This window comes from Lissotriton helveticus, chromosome 6 (genome assembly GCF_964261635.1).
Source record: "Lissotriton helveticus chromosome 6, aLisHel1.1, whole genome shotgun sequence".
NCBI classification, from domain to species: domain Eukaryota; kingdom Metazoa; phylum Chordata; class Amphibia; order Caudata; family Salamandridae; genus Lissotriton; species Lissotriton helveticus.
Window position 1 is genome coordinate 282,229,358 of NC_136067.1, and position 19,193 is coordinate 282,248,550.

General features: G+C 42.8%; 1 long non-coding RNA gene across 1 annotated transcript in view; it reads right to left on the minus strand.

The window, feature by feature from the left end:
• LOC144761334 (uncharacterized) overlaps nt 1-19,193 on the minus strand; it is a 186,101-nt gene that overhangs the window by 124,938 nt on the left and 41,970 nt on the right. Inside the window, exon 2 of the long non-coding RNA XR_013595674.1 lies at nt 13,405-13,492. This is a non-coding gene — a long non-coding RNA (uncharacterized LOC144761334). The remainder of the gene's footprint in view (nt 1-13,404; nt 13,493-19,193) is intronic.

Below are 19,193 nucleotides of genomic sequence, written 5' to 3' on the forward strand. Positions count from 1 at the left end.
GCAACACAATTACTAACCATCATACCCTACAATTGTGACAATTCAAACAACTCCAGGCCCTCAAAGCTACAAGAATGGCTTGGGCAGCAGTCATTAGGAATTTTTGATGTATACTGGATTGCTAAACAACTGTTATTGTGTTCATCTGTAATTTAGACAAACATCATTACCACGTGGCAGACTGCCATAAGTGCTGGTGTTGACCATTAAGTGTCAGTGCTCAGCACCCGAAACCACCGCCTCAAATTAAGGACTGTCTGCTGGGCTTACAGTGCCCACTGACAGTAAAACCAGTTAATTTAAATTAACCGGGATATAGCCTGCATAGCTATCAGATCATCGTTTTGCTATTTCAAAACACAGACCATTGGCCCCTTGCTGCACAATTCTGAAATAAAGAGTTATTAGATATACAAATGAGGACATATGTTTAGAATCTGGAAATCCTGTGTTTATTTGTCTTTCATATGTACTTTGGTACATCTTGTTATGTGAAGTTCTAAAATTGTGCTCAGGGCTTTTGAACACGGACATGTAATTCTTGTCTATTCCAAGTATTTTGCTCAATCACAATTACTTTAAAGAGATTTTGTTTTCATTACCTTATGCCAAGACACTTAACATGAATAAATGAGCAGGCTTCTGTGCCTGTTCCATGATATTCCATGCTGCTGTTACATTAGGATGCCTTTCCATAATGACAATGTCAATTAAAAATGTATTGAGATTAGTACTGCAGTACTCCACTTAGAGTCTCATATAAGAAGTGCTGGGAAAGCCAATAGGCCTCGCATTTAAAAAGTAGAGTGCCAGAGTATTAGCTTTGGCAATTCCCAATTTCAATGGCACGCTATACACTTTGGAGCATATTTAGAAAGAAAGTGGCAAGGCGTGTCATTAAGCCTAAAAGGTTAACAACACGCTCCGTCACTTTAAAAACGCAGGGCTGCATCATATTCACAAGAATATTGTGCATCTCTGCATTTCCCCCTGTGCTGGCACTAAATTTAGCTGTCTAGCGCAAATGCAGGCACCCTGGTAGCATAGTGCAAGGGTGCCTGCATTGAGGGGAGTGATTGTTTATGTGCAGGAAGGTGTCCCTCCTGCACATAAACAATCTTACAATGGCGTTTTATAACTTCTGTGTGTGCTGCTTAATGAATATATAGAAGTTGCAAAACTTCATTTTTTTCAATGATTGTTTATGTGGAGAAAAGGACACCTTCCTGACATAAACAATCATTGGTGTTTTGCTGTTTCCATGTGTGCTCCACAATGAAGCACACATGAAAACAGCAAAAACTAGGAGAAACTAAACATTTCTCATCCTTGCACCAGGGTAAGACCAGGTTTTCCCTGACCTTAATGTTGCTGCTGCCTCATATTTATGCCATCCTTGTAAATATGGGGCAGCATCAAAATCAATGGGTGTTGCGGTGGAATGCCCACCGCAACAACCAGTGCCCTACCCTTTCACGCTAAGTATAGCGTGAAAGGGGGCTTTATTTACAAGGCAGCGTTAAGCCACATTAAGTGGCTTAACACTACCTTGTAAATAAGGCGAAGCCCCTATCGCCACCACAACGTTGTGGATAGAGTAAATATGCCTCTTTATTTTTAATTTTTACTTTAGAAGTCATGTTGGAACAGTAAATTAATAACCAAATTTCTGTATGGCACTTCTGGATGCATGCGAGCAAGGGGCTAACTTAACGCCCACTCTCTGTATTGAATTGTACACCCTATATTATAATTACAATATTGGCAGAAATCCTTTGATATATTCACAATTTAGGAGGTCATGGAATTTCTCAAGAGTGCTCAAATGAAGGATAATAGCTGGTATGTATACTACAAGCAATATCTGGGTGGCATGGCCAGCAGGGCCGTGGAGAGGACATGAAGATGAGAGCTCAGCTCTTTCCCCCTCGACATTGGTGGACATCATCTCACAGTGAAGAACGGCAGTCCCTTGTGCTGAGCTGTGCAACTGCGCTACTCCCTTGGACCTATACCAGCAGAGGTAGAACACCAAGCAGAGAAGCAAGGGATGCCGCTCATGGACCGGCCCCTGTGCGGAGCCGAGGAGCAGGCCTGAGCCACTCTGTGTATTCTTGCATCCTACACATAATTGCCCACACTTAATATCCCGAAAATGAAGAGAGCAAACAGGACCAAGGCAGCCCTGGCTTTAAACTTGAAACAAAAAGCTTTGAATTGCACTGTCTTTCCAATAGGCAGTCAATGCAACTCATGGATGATAGGAGGGGCCGGAACATGTCTCAGGAGACGGGCAAGAAGTCTAGCAGCGGAAGTCTGCACAACCTGAAGGTGGTGAATACAGGCCTTATCTGCTCCCAAATGGGGAATAATCTAGATAATTTTCCTCACCCATTTCATTACGGCAAAACAGGTGGATCCGAATTTAGCATCTTGTGGATGCTTAAATAGAGCTTCATCTAACCAGATATCTAAGCTTTTAACTTTGGGGTATAGAGTTGGAAGGGTCCCCAAAGATGTAAGCCAGTGCTTAGTGCCCCACAGCTGTAGGTCCCTGCCCAGAACCATATCCTCATTTTTTTAACCCTTAAGTTTGAGCGAGTTGCCTTCCATCCAGGAGGTAATCCATCTGAGAACGAGGTTGGGAGACACAGGATTATGCCTCTGTGAAGATAACAGGGAAAAAATAATTTGAGTGTCGTCAGAATAGGAAAAAAGTGTCAGAAAACAGCTCTCCACCACTACGGAAGACCTGCATTTATAGAGAGCCACGTGCTGGCGGGTTGGTTTGCACTCACAAGGTCAGGTTAAGACTGTGATTCAGCCATGAAGCAGCTTACTGCACCTATCTGTGGGGAGGCCCCTATCAGATGAGCTTGTTTACTCCCAAAGTCATCTCTAAAACCAAGCAGACAGGACTAAGGGCCAGATGTAGGTCAGGGACATTTACCGACTCATAAATACCAAATTTTACTGATTCGGTAGCCCATAGGAATCAATGGGAAATACCGATTCGGAATCGGTAAATACCGAATGTTGCAAGGGTGCAGGGGGTGTCACTTTGACACCCTCTAGCACCCGAAGTAAAGGCATGTGTGACATGTGGCACACATACATGCCCTAAGGGCATGTATGTGTGTCACATTGCACAGTGTGCATGCACAGATGTGCATGCACACCTGGATTCGGTATTTTACCACACAATAGGATTGTGTGGTAAAATACCGACTCTTAAGGGCCTGTGACACTCTCAGGAGTGTCACCTACATTTGGATTTACCGAAACGGTAAAATTACCGATTCGGTATTTTACATTATCGGTAAATTTACCGAATCTGTAAAATAATGGCCCCTACATGCCAATTCCTAAACACCGGTCGGTAACGGCCGAAATCGGCCGTTACTGACCGGTATTTGGGCTCCTACATCTGCCCCTAAGTGATTGATAGGGCCTTCCGCAGGAAGATAGAGTGTTTAAGTCACTGATCACAGGATAGCGACTAACTAAAGTCAGAGAGACCCTTCTATAAAGGACATGCTGGTGAATAAAGGAAGGAGAATCGATTCACAAGAGAAGTCTTCAATAGGTTATTTCCGGAAAAGACTACAGAGCTACCAATGGAAGTAAGTATCTGCCAGGAATTCACGCAAAATGTTCTGAGAGCGATAAAAGAGGTGGGTGAGCAATAGCAGAGGGTATCTACAAGAATATGTCAAGGAAAAGCAGCAGAACATTAACAAATTGGGTACAAAAGAAAATGATCTTGAACACAAGGAAAAAAGATCCAAAGAGATCCATCACATCAGGAGCAGAGATCTCACCCTAGAAGAGCGGTATCACGACCTGGCCATCGAGCATGAAGACATTGCACACAGGTCGATGAGTAACAACATTAAAATTTGGGCCATGGAAGGAGAGCTGACGGCCGCAACATCCAAGCTTTCAAGCAGAATCTTCTACACCACATACCAAATCTCTAAGATGATCCTCTTATACGTCTATTCATATACACAGTGTAGTTGCTGGTCCTCAGCTGAGGAGACAACACCAGACATGTTGGCCAAGGTGTACTTCTTTGATGATAACAAATAGTAATATTTTCTAGTTCCTTCGCCAATACCACAAACATGAGACCTAAACTTACGCTGTACAATTATCTAGCTGCTTTCACCTTGCAAAGCAGAAGTGAAATGAGGCTTATCACTGACTTCCTTCATAAGCACAACAGTACATATCATCGGCCCACCTTTTAGGCACATCTTCATCTGTAGTGATCAGAAACATCATATTAATAATGTAAAGGAGGCACATTGAAATAAATTCATGGGCAGGGAGTGGGAATATGTGGGGAGAAGAGGCCAGCAGTAACTCTTATTGCAAGGATAGTGAACAACAATAGAGAGTAGTGAGGAGAAAAGGCAAAAGGGACTCTCTCTGCCATTGATTGAACTGAAAATGCCAGGAAATACGCACTTATGGAGGCAGAGAAACGCTTAGAGGCAGCCCCATCACAGTAAATAGATTATTTGGCAGAGCTGAGAACCTCCTCTGAAGAGACGAGTCCAGAATATGCCACTTAAAAACTAAACAGATACTCTTTTGTGAATGTAAGGGCGGGCTCATGAACGGGGCTCGCAAACTATTTAACTGAAAAAAGATGACCAAAGCCACTTCAGGGGTACTGGCAGGCTTTAGCTATGAAAATGGCTTCCACAGCTAAACTTGATAGGAAACTCCTGGTGAGGGAAGGACTAACACTTATCTCAGGAGAAAGTATCTCGACACAGGATCCAGCGTAAGTTTCTCAGGCAAAATGTACAGAGAGGATGCATTTTGTGCTAAGAAAATAGTGCTAAATGCAACAGATTATGAACAACAGCTCAAGCAGCCACTCGTGTTTGATAAATGTGCTCTTGCTGGGGGGGTTTATTTTCCACATAATTGCATAATTATAAGTAATTCTGCATCAAATAGTAAGGCAAAATTACTGAAATTACTCCGATTACTCTGGTGTAATTGAAATTTCTCCCAGGTCTAGGTTTTAGCCTGCTGTAAAGCACTGGTGTCAACAAATGCCTACTGTAAGAGAACCAACTGGTCAAAAAAGATTGGTCTATAAGGAAGTCAGTTTTGTTCCCCACCATACTTCACATGCACTCACACAAAGAAAGTGGGAGTAGCCATCCTGTGAATTTGCATTTGAGTAGCTTATGAACAAAGGTGGGAGGATGATACCCCTGGTAATACAGCTCAGTTCTAGTTTATATAACATAGTGAAGCTATACGGCCTGAATTCAGAGGAAGAGGCCTTTCATAAGAAGGTAATATTTACAGACCTAAAAAACTGTGGGAAAGTGGCCCTAAACCTGGTTACATCTTGAAGGATCGATGCACCGAAAGGTTGATGGCTATGGTTCGGCGTCTGCTTGATATTGCAATGATTGAGAGATGTGAGTTTGTTCGTTGCCTGAAGGTTTTTCCTACTAGTAGTTGGAGGGAGAGCACAAAGGAATGGCCTCGAGTAAACTATGGCACATTATTTCCATGCTCAGAGCCCAGATTAGGGTATTGGTCTAGGACACATCAGAGTAATCAACCCTCAGCATATAGCAGAAATACTATTCCTCAGGAAACAATGCAGGGAGGCAACTGACTGTGCAACTCAAAGTAAGGTTCAATATAATTGGGCAAAGAAGTGAAGAACCACTCTGGAACATATGTACCCAAGGACTGTGCTGTATAGGAAGTCTTCTGCACCTTCTATTATTATCTCAGTGCTACGGAAACAATGGCACCCAATGTAGTGGAGGTATCTATACTACTATTATAAAGAGAAAACAGAAACCTTTTGGCAAGGTAAACTCGGGAACCACAGCGCCAATCCACACACCCAATACATTGTTGTAATCCTCAGGGTGTGTAGATGGACACAGGCTGCATAAAATAAAAAAAACGTAAATTAAAAAATTTAACTTTAAAAAAAAAGTAGTCCCCTAAAAGTAGCGCCGCCTGCGACGTAGCGCTGGCCGTGACCTAGCGATGTCCGCAACGTGCGTGATGACGACAGGCGGGGAGGAGCGGTGACGAGCAGCGAGGAGTGGTGGTGAAGTCCGGAGCGCGGGAAAGAGTGGCGGCTCAGGTAAGGCAAAGGCGAGGTGGGAGGCGGAGGCGGGAGGCGGAGGCAGAGGCGGGAGGCGGGAGGCGGTCTGGGCAATGTCGGGGCGGGCGGGGGCCAGGGCGGGAGTGCACCCAAGCCTGAAATGTTGCCACCAGCCCCCTTCTGCCCCAGGCAACGCTGGGGCGGGCTGCTAGTAAATAAATAAAAACATGCATTGTGCCTTTCCAACAGATTTGAAAAAACATCTCAGAAGAACACAAAACAAGGAGGAGGTTATCAGTGTCATTACCAAACAGAAGGGAGGGAAATCCTCAGGCCTGATGGTTTTATTGCACACTTTTGCAAAATATATTGCATCAAGCAGTCTCCAGTTCTTACGAGATTGTCTAATTAATTTGAGAGAACAGAGGAATTAGTAGACTCCATGTGAGAAACGGCAATGGTTGTAATACCCAAGCTCAACGACAGCCCTACCCTGTGTACCTCTTACAGGCCTATCTCTCTTCTCAATGTTGATGTAAAGTACTTGATTAGTATCTGGGTGGCTTGGCCCGCTCTTCCCAGAAATGATACATGCTGCCCAAACGGTATTTATCCTGGGAATTCATTATGGCGACAACACATAAAGCAGTACGTCTTTCACTATTTGTTAAACACTGAGAAAGCATTTGACAGAGTAAACTGGTCTAATATAGCACAGGTGATATAGAAGCTAGGTTTTGATCAGCACTTTCCTAGATGAGCTCTTTCTAGCTACCAAGTGCTTAGAGCTTCCATAAGAGTATATAGTATGACTTATGCAACCATACATATAGAATGTGGAACTAGACAAGGGTGTCCACTCTCACCTCTCATATGAGCCTGGCGTTAGAACTTATAGCAAACACCATTAGGAAAAGAGTAGAATTTAAAAGAGTACATATAGGACAGACCAAGTTCAATCTTACTTTGTTCACAGCGGACTCCAAACTCATAGTGCCACTACTGCTTGAATAGTGGCATAAGTAGCATATTTATTTATTTATTTATAAAGTTTTAAATAGCGCAAACTTGACCCACGAGGGTATCAGAGCGCTTTACATTAGGAACGTTGCGTTAAAGTTACATCAGAAACAAGAGCATAGTAAGGTACAGTACACAAAAAGTTTCAGGAATTCGTAGGGGGGAGGAGTAATAGTGGGGAGACGAGGAACTGTGCCCAATGTCCGGCTGGGTAGGTGACGGTCAAGGGTGAAACCAGGGCAAATCTCCTCATTAGCTGTCTAGCAGCTCCACCGGTCATCAGCCATGATGCTCAGGTCTCAGCGTTCAGGAAACCAGTTTTAGTTAATTGAATATCATTTCTAACTTTAAAATCAACATTACGAAATTGAAAGTTCTCCTACCACATCCATTGCCTAGCTAACTGGAGGCTGTCCACATGCTTATATTCATCCAATGAAACTCTGACTCGATAACATAACTTGGTATCATGGGTAAACAACCTTTACAACGCAACTTTTACATCGCAGAGCCTGTACAACGCAACCATTACAACGCAAACTATTACAACGCATTGCTCTGGGGGGGCGCTCTAGTATAGGGAATAGGTTAATTTACTATCCAATAACCTTCCCTAGTGTCCACGGGGACTGGAGTTGGAATAGTAAATTAAACTATTCACTATCCAGCACCCCAAAGCACTATGCGTTGTAATGGACTGCGTTGTAATACTTGCGTTGTAAAGGCATGCGATGTAAAAGCATGCGTTGTAATGTCATACATCCCTTTTCGTTACGATAATGGTCTTTCATCTAGGGTTCTGATGGACCCTCCCTCACTGTAGACGGTAGGACCCAGTTCTTATTCTGTGGACAGCCATACTTCTTTGGCTCTGGAAGGTTTGTATTGTTTTTTGAGGTCCTCAAAAGATTTTATCTGAACATTACTAAATAGGGTGCCCATCATAACACATCTATTTTGTCTCTAAGCCTGAAAGTGCTTTTTGTCCACCACAGGAGAGAAATCATTGTTAAAATTAATTGAAGTGAAAGATGAACAAATTGTGCCAGAGGTAGTTGATGGATAATTGTGTCCCATATTGCTGATTGAACCATCATGACAGAATAGAGACCTCAGTTTCTCTACTAAATCATCTGTGGCACCAGGATTTGCCGGATAGGGGTATCAGCAATGAGGTTATCAATAAAGCATCACTGTTTCGATGTTTCTAGTTTTACCCATTCCATCACAAATATAAGCTGTGTTGTGTAAATATGATTGGAGATTTTGTAACTGCCAAGCCCCGTGTTTTATGGCTCCCTAGAGAAACTTGTCCACATTTCTTGGGATAGTTTGAAATAAAACAATATTTGCAGCAGGGCCTTCATCTTTATTAGGACAATCCTACCCATCCCTTTGAAATGTTTTGTATAAAACTTCTTAAATGCCTGCTTGGTATCTTATCAATCCGGAAATAGTTAAGTAAGACAATTTGTGTTGTGATATGGCCGAGCATGATACCGGATGTATGACATTACAACACATGCTTTTACATCGCATGCCTTTACAACGCAAGTATTACAACGCAGTCCATTACAACGCATAGTGCTTTGGGGTGCTGGATAGTGAATAGTTTAATTTACTATTCCAACTCCAGTCCCCTGGACACTAGGGAAGGTTATTGGATAGCAAATTAACCTATTCCCTATCCTAGAGCGCCCCCCAGAACAATGCGTTGTAATAGTTTGCGTTGTAATGGTTGCGTTGAAAAGGCTCTGCGATGTAAAAGTTGCGTTGTAAAGGTTGTTTACCAACAAAAAGTTGAGATTGATAATGGACATACCCTTGACTGAACATACCATGGAGGACAAAACTCTGGGCCTTAAGTAATGAGAGGTTGTGTTTAGGAGATCCTGCTCCCTAAGGAAATGGGGAAAACTGTATGACAAAGATCAATTACTTACCCAAAGTGCTAAGATGAAGGAGACCTAGACAAAATCCTTACACACTGATGTACATCTTCAGACAAAATTGCTAAATGAGATAACCTTTGGTGGAGAAGCTGTGGTTCTATAAGCACTATTCTGGTCTTGCTGTGCCACTGTCCCAAAATGGGTCGACAGTGGGAGTAGACTTTACTTGAAATAGATAAAGCAGATGTAGTACAACTACTGAAAGAAACTGAGGTGGTTCTCTTGGCCTGTCTTTTCCTAAAGGTAGATACTACTGGCCCAATTCACAAAAGTAATCTGAGAAAAAATCCTAACTTTCCAACTTTCTGTATTCACAAAGGGCATTTAGGAGTAGTAAAGTTAGGGTATTGTCTCAGTAAAACATAAGCTTTGGTCTAACTTAAGACCAAACTTAAGTTTAACTGAGAAAAAATCCTAACTTTATTACTCCTAAAGCCCTTTGTGAATACCGAAAGTCAGAAAGTTAGGATTTTGTCTCAGATTACTTTTGTGAATCGGGCCCTACAAATCTAAGAGAGGTCATCACTTGGCAGTCCCTTTAGTCACTGCTCCACAAACACTATTAGTGGAGTGGGGCAACAAACCACACTGACATTAAACTCATGGTTAAACAAACTTTGGAAGAAACAATGGAGAAGAGCAGATTGTCAAATCTCAAATGTTATGAAACTAAATTGGCGCTAATTAGTACGCTACTATCTCGGGAGGTATCATGAACTGACATATCTATGATATCTCAGGTCTCATGCTTCATAACGTAAAAAATATCGAAAACATGACCTTGTGCTAGAACTGATCCTTCTCTTACACCTGTACTTACTATAGGCAACTGTTAACTCTCCTTTGGGTTTCTCCTTCACTCTAAGCATATATCATCAGCGAGTGGTAGGGGACGCAGATGTTGGGATGTATTCAAAGATATGTGTAGTTTGAAAATAATTTTAAAACAAAGTTTAGCCTAAAAGTAATATGACTGAATTTTTATTTTATTAGATTTTATAATATTAATAACAGCTCTTAAAAATAACACACAAAGAGCTTTATTACTGATAGCAGACAATTGCACAAATAATGACGCACTTCTTATTATAAGCCATTGCTAACAAGAAGCCATAGCCTGGAGTTGGGAGGAGGGACCCTTATAGGATTAAGTTGTATTAGGGATGTTTGCAAATATTTGGGTTGGTGGAGGCCAAGTGTTATAAACACATTTTCCATTTTCGTGTGAATTTTGAAAAGATTTGTTAATAATGTTACTGTGTTCTTGTTTTAGTGTTTGGGCCCAAGTTCGCACTGCAGTAGTACTTGAGTGTTTTTTGCACAGCTGCTGTTCTTTATGTTTTTAATCATTTGATGAGCTTGTGAATGGCCTTGGATTAAATGCAAAATGTAAATTATTTGTTATCTACATGTTGGTGGTTAGTCTCACAGTGGCTCCCGTAGTCCAGTCCCATGTAGCAAGGCTTGTTCCTTTGTTATTAGCTGCCTTCTTCTCCATGTGCTTACCCTTCATTTTATTGTGAACTTGTGTATGTGTGACATTGTTAATGTTGCACTGGGTTGTTTGTGGTTGAGAAATTTTAAAATTGTATTTATTTTTCTTTTCTGATATTGTAATTTACTGGTGTTGAGTAAAGGGAGGCCCATGTCTGGACCCAGAAACATTTTGGGTATGTCTCTGCTATACTTTACCCACAATGCTAAAGGTTTTTTGGAGGGGGAACAGGGAAGGTTTTACAGGAAGTATAGCTCAACTCACCCTATCTTTTCTGACATGTGCCAGTTGCCATTTTGTATAGCTAATGTACGTGTGTGTCATAGGCTACCATTGTTTCTTTGTTTTCCATGCCTCCTTCTTTGCTGACCATTTTGTGTAGCCAATGAGTGTGTGTGCGTGTGTGCATGTGTGGTGTCCATTTTGTATCTGTTTTGCATACCTTCTCCTTCGCTTGACGTGCGACCAATGAGCTAGCTGCCACCATTGTGTGCAACCAGTGTGTGTTTCAATCCTTTTATTCCACTTTTAAAAACTCTTTCCCAGGAACAGTCAGAGAAGCTGCTGCGGACATCTTTGTTATTTTTTTTGTTTTTTCCTGATATATTTATTTGTGTTTGGTGCTGACTGTAGGACAGTGTTTTCTATTACTTTATTCTATTTTTCCCTGACCTCACCTCCCAGAGAGTCACCATGGGCATTGGAAGGGTACCAGCAATTATATAATTAATGTATTCAATTGTGTCCTCCTCCTCTGCCTCCCAAAGGGTCCCCATGTGATCTGGAGGGGCACCACAGGCCCCCAGCAATACTTTTGTACATTAGTCTTTTCAATCTCCCCTCCCATTGGGTCCCCATAGGCACTGGAAGGGGACTTATATCAATGTTATTCGTTAATTTATTTTTACATGCTCTGGCCTTTTACTAGGACCTCCAGGGGCCTATAGGGCATTTAGCAATTATTTATTCATTTATTCGAATTTTTACCTGCATCCCATGGAGGGACAACAGCAATTATTTTAATTATTATTCTATTATTTGAACTATTATTTACCTTCCTCCAGCCTCCAATAAGCCCTGGAGGGGAGCAAGCAAATATTTAATTTATTTATTTGATTTCTGCCTGCATCCTCAGGCACCATGGAGGGGCAGACAGCTAGCTTTTCCTGTGTAATAGCTATCTAAAAATAGTTGGTTTATGCATGGGTACACTACTGTTATGCTTTGATAATGATAATGACCTGTATTTCATTGGCTAGGCTGCCCAAGTCTCACTAACTTTCTGCTTCATTTTTATTGCCTGCACAATATGTCAACTTACGCATAATACTGAGATGGAGAGAAATACGAGAATTAGCTGACAGTGACATCTAAGTCCTCTGCTAAATGCTTCTGCTTTTGCTAAGTGCTGCTAACTGCTAACCCATAACAAATATGATCTTAATCTGCCAAGAAAGTGTCTAGTGAGGAGAAGAAGAAATCAGTTTCCAGTGCCACCACTGGGATCAATCCTTATTTTTTTTTAAATGCAGCATACCTGTTGTGTACAGCCCTAGGCAGGAAGAGGCTAGGAGGCAGACCACCTCTGGATTAACATTGACACCACCAAAACCTAAGCCTTTGTCTTTCAGCACTGCAGTGACTACACTCGTGGAGAGCAGTGAGTCTGAAATACAAGTGTCCCAGCACCCAACTAAATATCCACAGGAAAATCAATAAGAGGAACGACAGCCTGCAATATCTGATCTTTGGAAGTAGGAGCAGAGCAGGAAGTTGGGCTTGCTGAAAAGGAGGATGTTGTGACTGCTTTTCCACTGGACACATCAGGTTCACGATTTCTGACAAGGAAAGGAAAGACTACCCCCATTTTCTCCAAGCCCTCTTCCAAAGATCTGGATATGAATTGGACCCCAACTGTAAGTGAGGTAGGATGCACGGGTTGGACGGACATCATAACGAGGGCCTTAATGTGTTATTAAAAAAGAACTGAGCTTCAAAATATATATTGCCATTTAATTATATGGTGCATTACATTTGTTTGGCACAATTTATTTGACTATATTTATGTATATCATGCAGCATTGATGAAGCTAGCCTCGTAGTGAAGCATGAGGTTTTTGGGGACATCTTATGGCATGTCATTAATTCCAATGACCCTAATCTTAGGACCTTTCTTCCTTCTGAGTGCTGCCCTGAGCCTAGACTAAGGGCCTGATTATGACTTCATCTGTTGGTGGCGGTCCGACCGCAGATAATCCATCGATCAAACGCCGTATAACGAGTATGGGGGTCAGATGGACAACAGCCCAACGACACACTAACACCACCACCAGGACCTTTGATCCTGACGGTGCAGGGGTTAGTGATAGGGCATGGAATGACGCTGTGCCTAGGCAGGACAGGATGTTGGAAAGGCAAAGAGGTGGCCCCACACGACAAAGCTTAGGCCTGGTTTAGGTTTGGCTATGAACAGGTTGAGTGATCTGAACAACCATGTAGTAAGCTTAGTCATATGGGTAATGGACGGTAGAAAATGGACAGCAATGGAAGCCATGAAAGTAGACATTTAGGAAAAATTTACAGGAGAAATATGGCAAATGCAGGGATGAGATGGTAATTGGTGGGTGGGCAGGAACAATATGGAGGACGTGGTAGGTATGATTGGGAACTGGGCAGCACACCTTTTCTTCTACTGATTCATTTCAATGGTACAGAGACTGAGACAGAAATACAGGAGGCTGGATAATGTAAAAAAGAATAGGTATCTGTGTTTGGAAGAAAGGATGGAATACCTTAACAAAGGCAGCTGTTATCATTGAGAAAGGAAAGTGATTTACCATTTGTCAAGGAGATGCTTCTGCTCCTCCCTCAGCAGATGAACCATGCTCTCACTAGAAGCAGCATCGTACCAGAATCTTTCAGTACCTAGTGAAAAACATATGACACATCTTTAGAATATCAGTATCAACAACACTATTTTACACAAGTTTAAACTAGGTCTGTGATAAATCTTAATTACGTCAAAGTAATTGGTGTACTTTTTGGTAATTTTATATAACACAATGTATGCAAAATTAATAAGATTGTGCCAATATGCCACATAGCATAATTTTGGGGAAAAATGTTAACGCTAAGTAACTAAACTAATGTGGAAGTAATGGCTATTCAAAGTATCCTTTTGAAATGTTTACTTGACATTGACAAAATCAAGTAGTTAATATTTCAACTTTATAGAAAATCTGAATGTAAGTTACTACAAAAAAAACACTGTCGTAAGCCCAGCACCACACATGTCCAACCATTAATATTGCAACACACTCTCAGAGATAATTTTGGAGATGGGGATTCAAAATAAAACCCATTAGGAAATAATGTTTAATTAAATTAAATTATTTAGAATAGTTTAAAAAGAGAAATAAATATATGTAATGTTAGACACATACATAAAAGGTACAGATTTAATATTTAAATATAAAATATGTATTACTTTATATTGAATTAAAAACATTTATGTCATAATGATTTTTGTTAAAATGTAGCCACCCAGTTATTCATATATTTTAAGGCAAAACATATAGCAAATAATATATGTAGGAGAGTAGGGTCTGCTATCCTATGGTCACCCCAAATTGCTGCTTTTTGCTTCACTGGTTTATGACTTAATGGGGCTGTGGGCCTGCCAATCAGACCCACAGCCTGCTGTTCTCTCTCTAAATTAATGCCAATGCACTCTAGGTGCATCACGAATTGGAACTGGTTCACCTTATAGGCCCCTGTAACAGTGTATCCAAGGTACCCAGGGCATAGGTGGTTCCAAGGCCTACCAGGGGCTGCAGCACGTATTGTGCCACCCCTGGCCTGGCCTCCATATTTGACACAACTGGCTGATAACTCAGCTGGGGTAAGTCGGTGTAATCACCCCTTACTTAGGTATAGTATGCCTATACCTAACCTAAAATGGACACATATGTTCCTATCAGCCACTCCTATGGAAGGCCTCATCAATCCTGGAGGCAGAGTGCTTGGAAATATGTGAGATGGTGCTCTAGCATGAGCTGAGCATGTCTGCAGCTTTCGGAACCACTTCCTGTAGCTGTTCCATGATACTGCCATACCATATACTCTTAAGTGCATTATAATCCTCGCGGTTATTTGCTAACTTTGGTTTGGCTTTATCAAAACATGTCGAGTAAGGTGTCATACGAATTGGAATACTACCCCCTCTCCAGTTTTGGCAACAGGGTAGCATTCCACCCTTCTAGAGGGACACGACATGTACATAACCTGAACCCCGGTTAAAGTTAAACTAGAGCCTCAGCATCTCAAAATGGATGCTGCCACCACAGACACAAGTCTGACCTCCTGCTGCTGGGAGTCCTTCCAGCGAGGGAGGCTTGGACAAAGGGTTTCCTGCCTTGGGAGGTGCTAGCACCACCCCAGACAGGATTTTGTGTATTGGGTAGGACAGGGCTGAATAGAATGAGACATGCCTGGGGCACACAAGATGTCCCTGTGCATAAGCCAGTCCAAACCGGTGCTGGCGCTTCACAGCCCCAGTCTTGGCGCGGAGATGGACAAAGGAAAGGGGGTGTAGCCACCCCCCTTCCTGGTCCCACCCAGAGGAGGGACCTAGCAGGTAATCCGGCCCCTAGATTTGGAATAAGAGTAGGAGCTGTGTCCCAAGACTTCAGATCATCCTGAACTCGACTTGAAACTAAGAAAAAAACTGGACTTCGACATTCTGCTGCACAGAAGACTGAAGAGAATCTCCCTTGTGGCCAAGGAGTGACCACCCTGTGAATACAGGCACCAACCAGCAACTCGACATCTGCTTTGCCGCCGCCTCCCGCCAGAGCCCGAGCCCAGAGCCCGACAAGACCTGGATTCCCAGACATCTCACAGCCCGATCCACAGTCCTTGAAAAGAAGAGACCCATGGAGGCATCGAGAAACATGGGACCGGCCATCTTGAAAGACCCCCGAGAAGCTGCCTGCGCAGCAACCAAGGCACCCTCGATGCTGTGCTTTGGGGTTTGAGAAGCCCCACTACCGAGCAGCATCTGCACCAAAGATCAGCCCCCCAGCATCTCCACGATCTGTGTGGGGCCCTTTTGCACTTTGCCACTTGATGCGTCATCCTGGTCACTTGCCACACGGCTAATGGCCATCTTGGCGACAAAATCTGCAATCTAAACCACTGGTCTGGTTGATCCAGACTGGCCCTCACTCCTTTAAAACGGAGCAGCACCTCTGACCTTGCTGGTCCGAGAACTAAGCTTTCTTCACTTCCTGCGTGGCTTGCATTAGCCAAGGCCTGTTTGCTCCAATCAAGTTGCCGACACAGCCATCAGCTAGAGCCTTTGTGGGACAGCTCGTGATCGACTCCTCGACATCCTAGACCTCTTCATGTCCACGTGGCTGCGGAGACAAGCTGCACCTCATCGCCTGTTTGCACCCGACATCGCCTGGTTCCATCCTGGTTCCTCGCCAGTCACTGGCTAGTGACTTCTGAACATTGTCCCCTCTGCTTTCAGGTCTTCACATCTTTGATCCACCCTTGGATCACACCGGACACTTCTCTCCTGGACGCCTGCAGCATCTTCATCCTCAGGCACTATCAGACTGCGTGACGAAACCCGACACACTTTGGCACCTGTGCACCCGCTTTCTGTGGGTGAGGTAACTTACTAACGCCGGTGTTCTTACACTGGTACACCCCTCTAGTGCCTAACTCTAAAGTTTGGTAGTCCTAGTCCAGTCGGAAGACTCCTTTTGCAGTAACTTTGTAACTTTTACGCACCATTGACTTTGCATTGGTGCATGCGTGTGCTTTAAGCGCTGCACCCGAGTCCCGCGGGCCTTTCCCGACTTCTTCACTGTTAGTCCCGAACAACTCCAGCGATTCCCCAGGCCCTAGGCCTATTTCCTTTCCAATTGGTGGTTCTTATACCACTATTTTAGTATATGGTTTAAGTGGCCCCTAGGGCTCATCCATAGTGTGCAACTTTTGTATATTTAAACTGTGTTTTGTTTTAACGCATTTGCTTCTGTGCTCATAAAGAGTATAGGGGATATTTGTTGTAAATAAATATATATATTTTCAATATATATCTGTGTGGTGTCCTTTCATTTGGTATTCAAGGGGATTGTGTATGGTAAAACAGCTTGCTTCACATGCCTTTACAGAGTTTAGCCTAAGACTGCTTTGTCCACGCTACTAGGATAGCTGGTCTATACGGTTGACTTACAACCAATCATCATAAGGGTTGCTTGGCATGGTACAAGGTGATCACTAGAACTAGTGAGCATCATATACCAGGCCACCTTCTCACATTGGTGAGCAGCGGTTGGGATTTGAGCTTGCTGTTGTTTTACCATTACAATCTTTGAGAGTATCATTTGAAAGATCATACAGGTACCTGTTAGGTACATATAAAACAAGACTAGTATACTTAAGTTCTACTGATCTTAGTTGTTGTAGAGGATAGGGAATAGCACACCCTGACTACAACTACTAGATAGGTTTAGTAGGTGAACACCAGTGTAGGTAGATTGCAACATATCCACCCACACTAGAGCAACGTCTGGAGCAGAGGGGTCCACTGGACCAGTCCCTGTTGAGAGTGACCCTCCAAGGGCACCATCCAAATTTGCTATGTTAAACTTTAAAGAAATGAGGAAGCTGTGTACCTTAAGAGGTCTCAAGACGGGTCCAGCCCCTACCACAGCACACCTCAGAGAGCTTTTAGACCAGTCTGAAGCTCTAAAGACCTCTAAAGCAGACCCCACAGGGAATGTTGAAGGAGGCTCTCCCGCTGAAGATGATAATACTGACACCCCTGTCCCTGTTGTCCAGATGGATGAGGAAGACCAAAACACTGGAGATACTCAGCCTGAGAATGGGGAGGATGAAGAGGAGGAAGAAGAAAGTGGTTCTGATGATGAGAGACTTAGTCAGGTGCCAGTCAGGAGACTTAGCCAGGCTAACTTAAGCCAATTTGGGACTGAGTCGGGGTCCAACCCACTCAGACCCCCAAGTGGACTTAACCAGGAGTCTATGAGGAGAAGGAATTACTCAGGTGAATCCAATGCTTCCCATGCTTCTAGAGGTTCTCATGGTCACTCCAGAAGGGGGATGACTAGCCCTCAGAGAAGGGAACATGAGGCCAGAATGAGAGAGGCTGAGCTTAGGATCCAGAAGCAAGAATTAGAAGTTGCCCTGGCCCAAGAGAAGCTTGCTAAGGCAAGACAGCCTAGAGAGAGTGGATTAGGATCCACTGGTGGCAGCATTATCCCAAAGGATAACGACAGGTCCTATGACAATAGAAACCTGAGTAAGATTGTGCCCCCCTACAAAGCTGGGGATGATATCCACAAATGGATGACTGCACTTGAGAGGGCCTGCAGAGTACAGCAGATCCCTCAGGAGCAGTGGGCAGCAATCGTGTGGCTCTCCTTTGAAGGTAGAGGCCGAGACAGACTCCTCACAGTTAGGGATGGGGATTCTAGAAACTACCTGGTCCTGAAGAGTGCTCTGATTGATGGGTTATGCTTAACCACTGAACAGTACAGGTTAATGTTCAGAGAAACCCAGAAGACACAGACTCAGGAATGGTCTGAATTTGTTGAATGTGCCACTAAGGCTCTGGAGGGATGGTTGCTGGGAAGTAAGGTTACAGAATATGAAGGATTGTACAATTTGCTTATGAGAGAACAAATTTTAAATAATTGTCAGAACCAGCAGTTGCATCAACATTTGGTTGACTCAGATCTGACCTCTCCCCAAGAATTGGGAAAGAGGGCAGACAAATGGGTTAGAACCAGAGTTAAGCAAAAGAACCAGAACCAGGGTGGTGACCAAAAGAAAACAGACCAGAAGGGTGGGGAGCAGAAAGCTAAAGACCAGAAGTCTTCAACAGGGCCCCAAACTAATACTGAGGGTGGGTCCCAAACTTCCAAGAAGAAGAAGAAAGAAGGTCAAAGAAAACCCTGGTGTAGTACATGTAAAAACACCTCTCACTGGACCAGTGAGTGTAAAAAGGGTGGAGCCCCCAACACTGCAGCCCCTAAGGCACCTGCACCCAATAGTACAGTCAGCAGTGTTGGTCCACAAACTAAGGGGGTAGTAGGTATCACCTTGGGAACTGAGGGAGAGTCTGGCCTAGTCAGAACCCCTACACAGGCTGTTCTGATGGATCACTGAAAGAATATCGACTACCAAAATATCGACTACCCAAAATATCGAGGAAAAAATATCTACAGCAAAAATATCGAGTTTGTATGTACAAACAGGTAAGTACAAAAATATCGAGTACAAAATATCGTTTACAAAAATATAGTTGTAAAAAATATCGTATTTACTAAAAACAGTGTTAAATTAAATTAATATTAATAATTAATTACTAAAATATACTTAAAATTACTTAAATTAACTTATAATAATTAAATAATTAATGAAAGTTAAATAAATATTTTTTTATTTCATATTTATTAAACATATATATATATATAGTAATAAAATATAATAAAATAATACCCAAAAACTGAAAACTGACCCTGAACCCTAAAAATACCCCTTTACCCAAAAACTGAAAACTGACTCTGAACCCTAAAAATACCCCTTTACC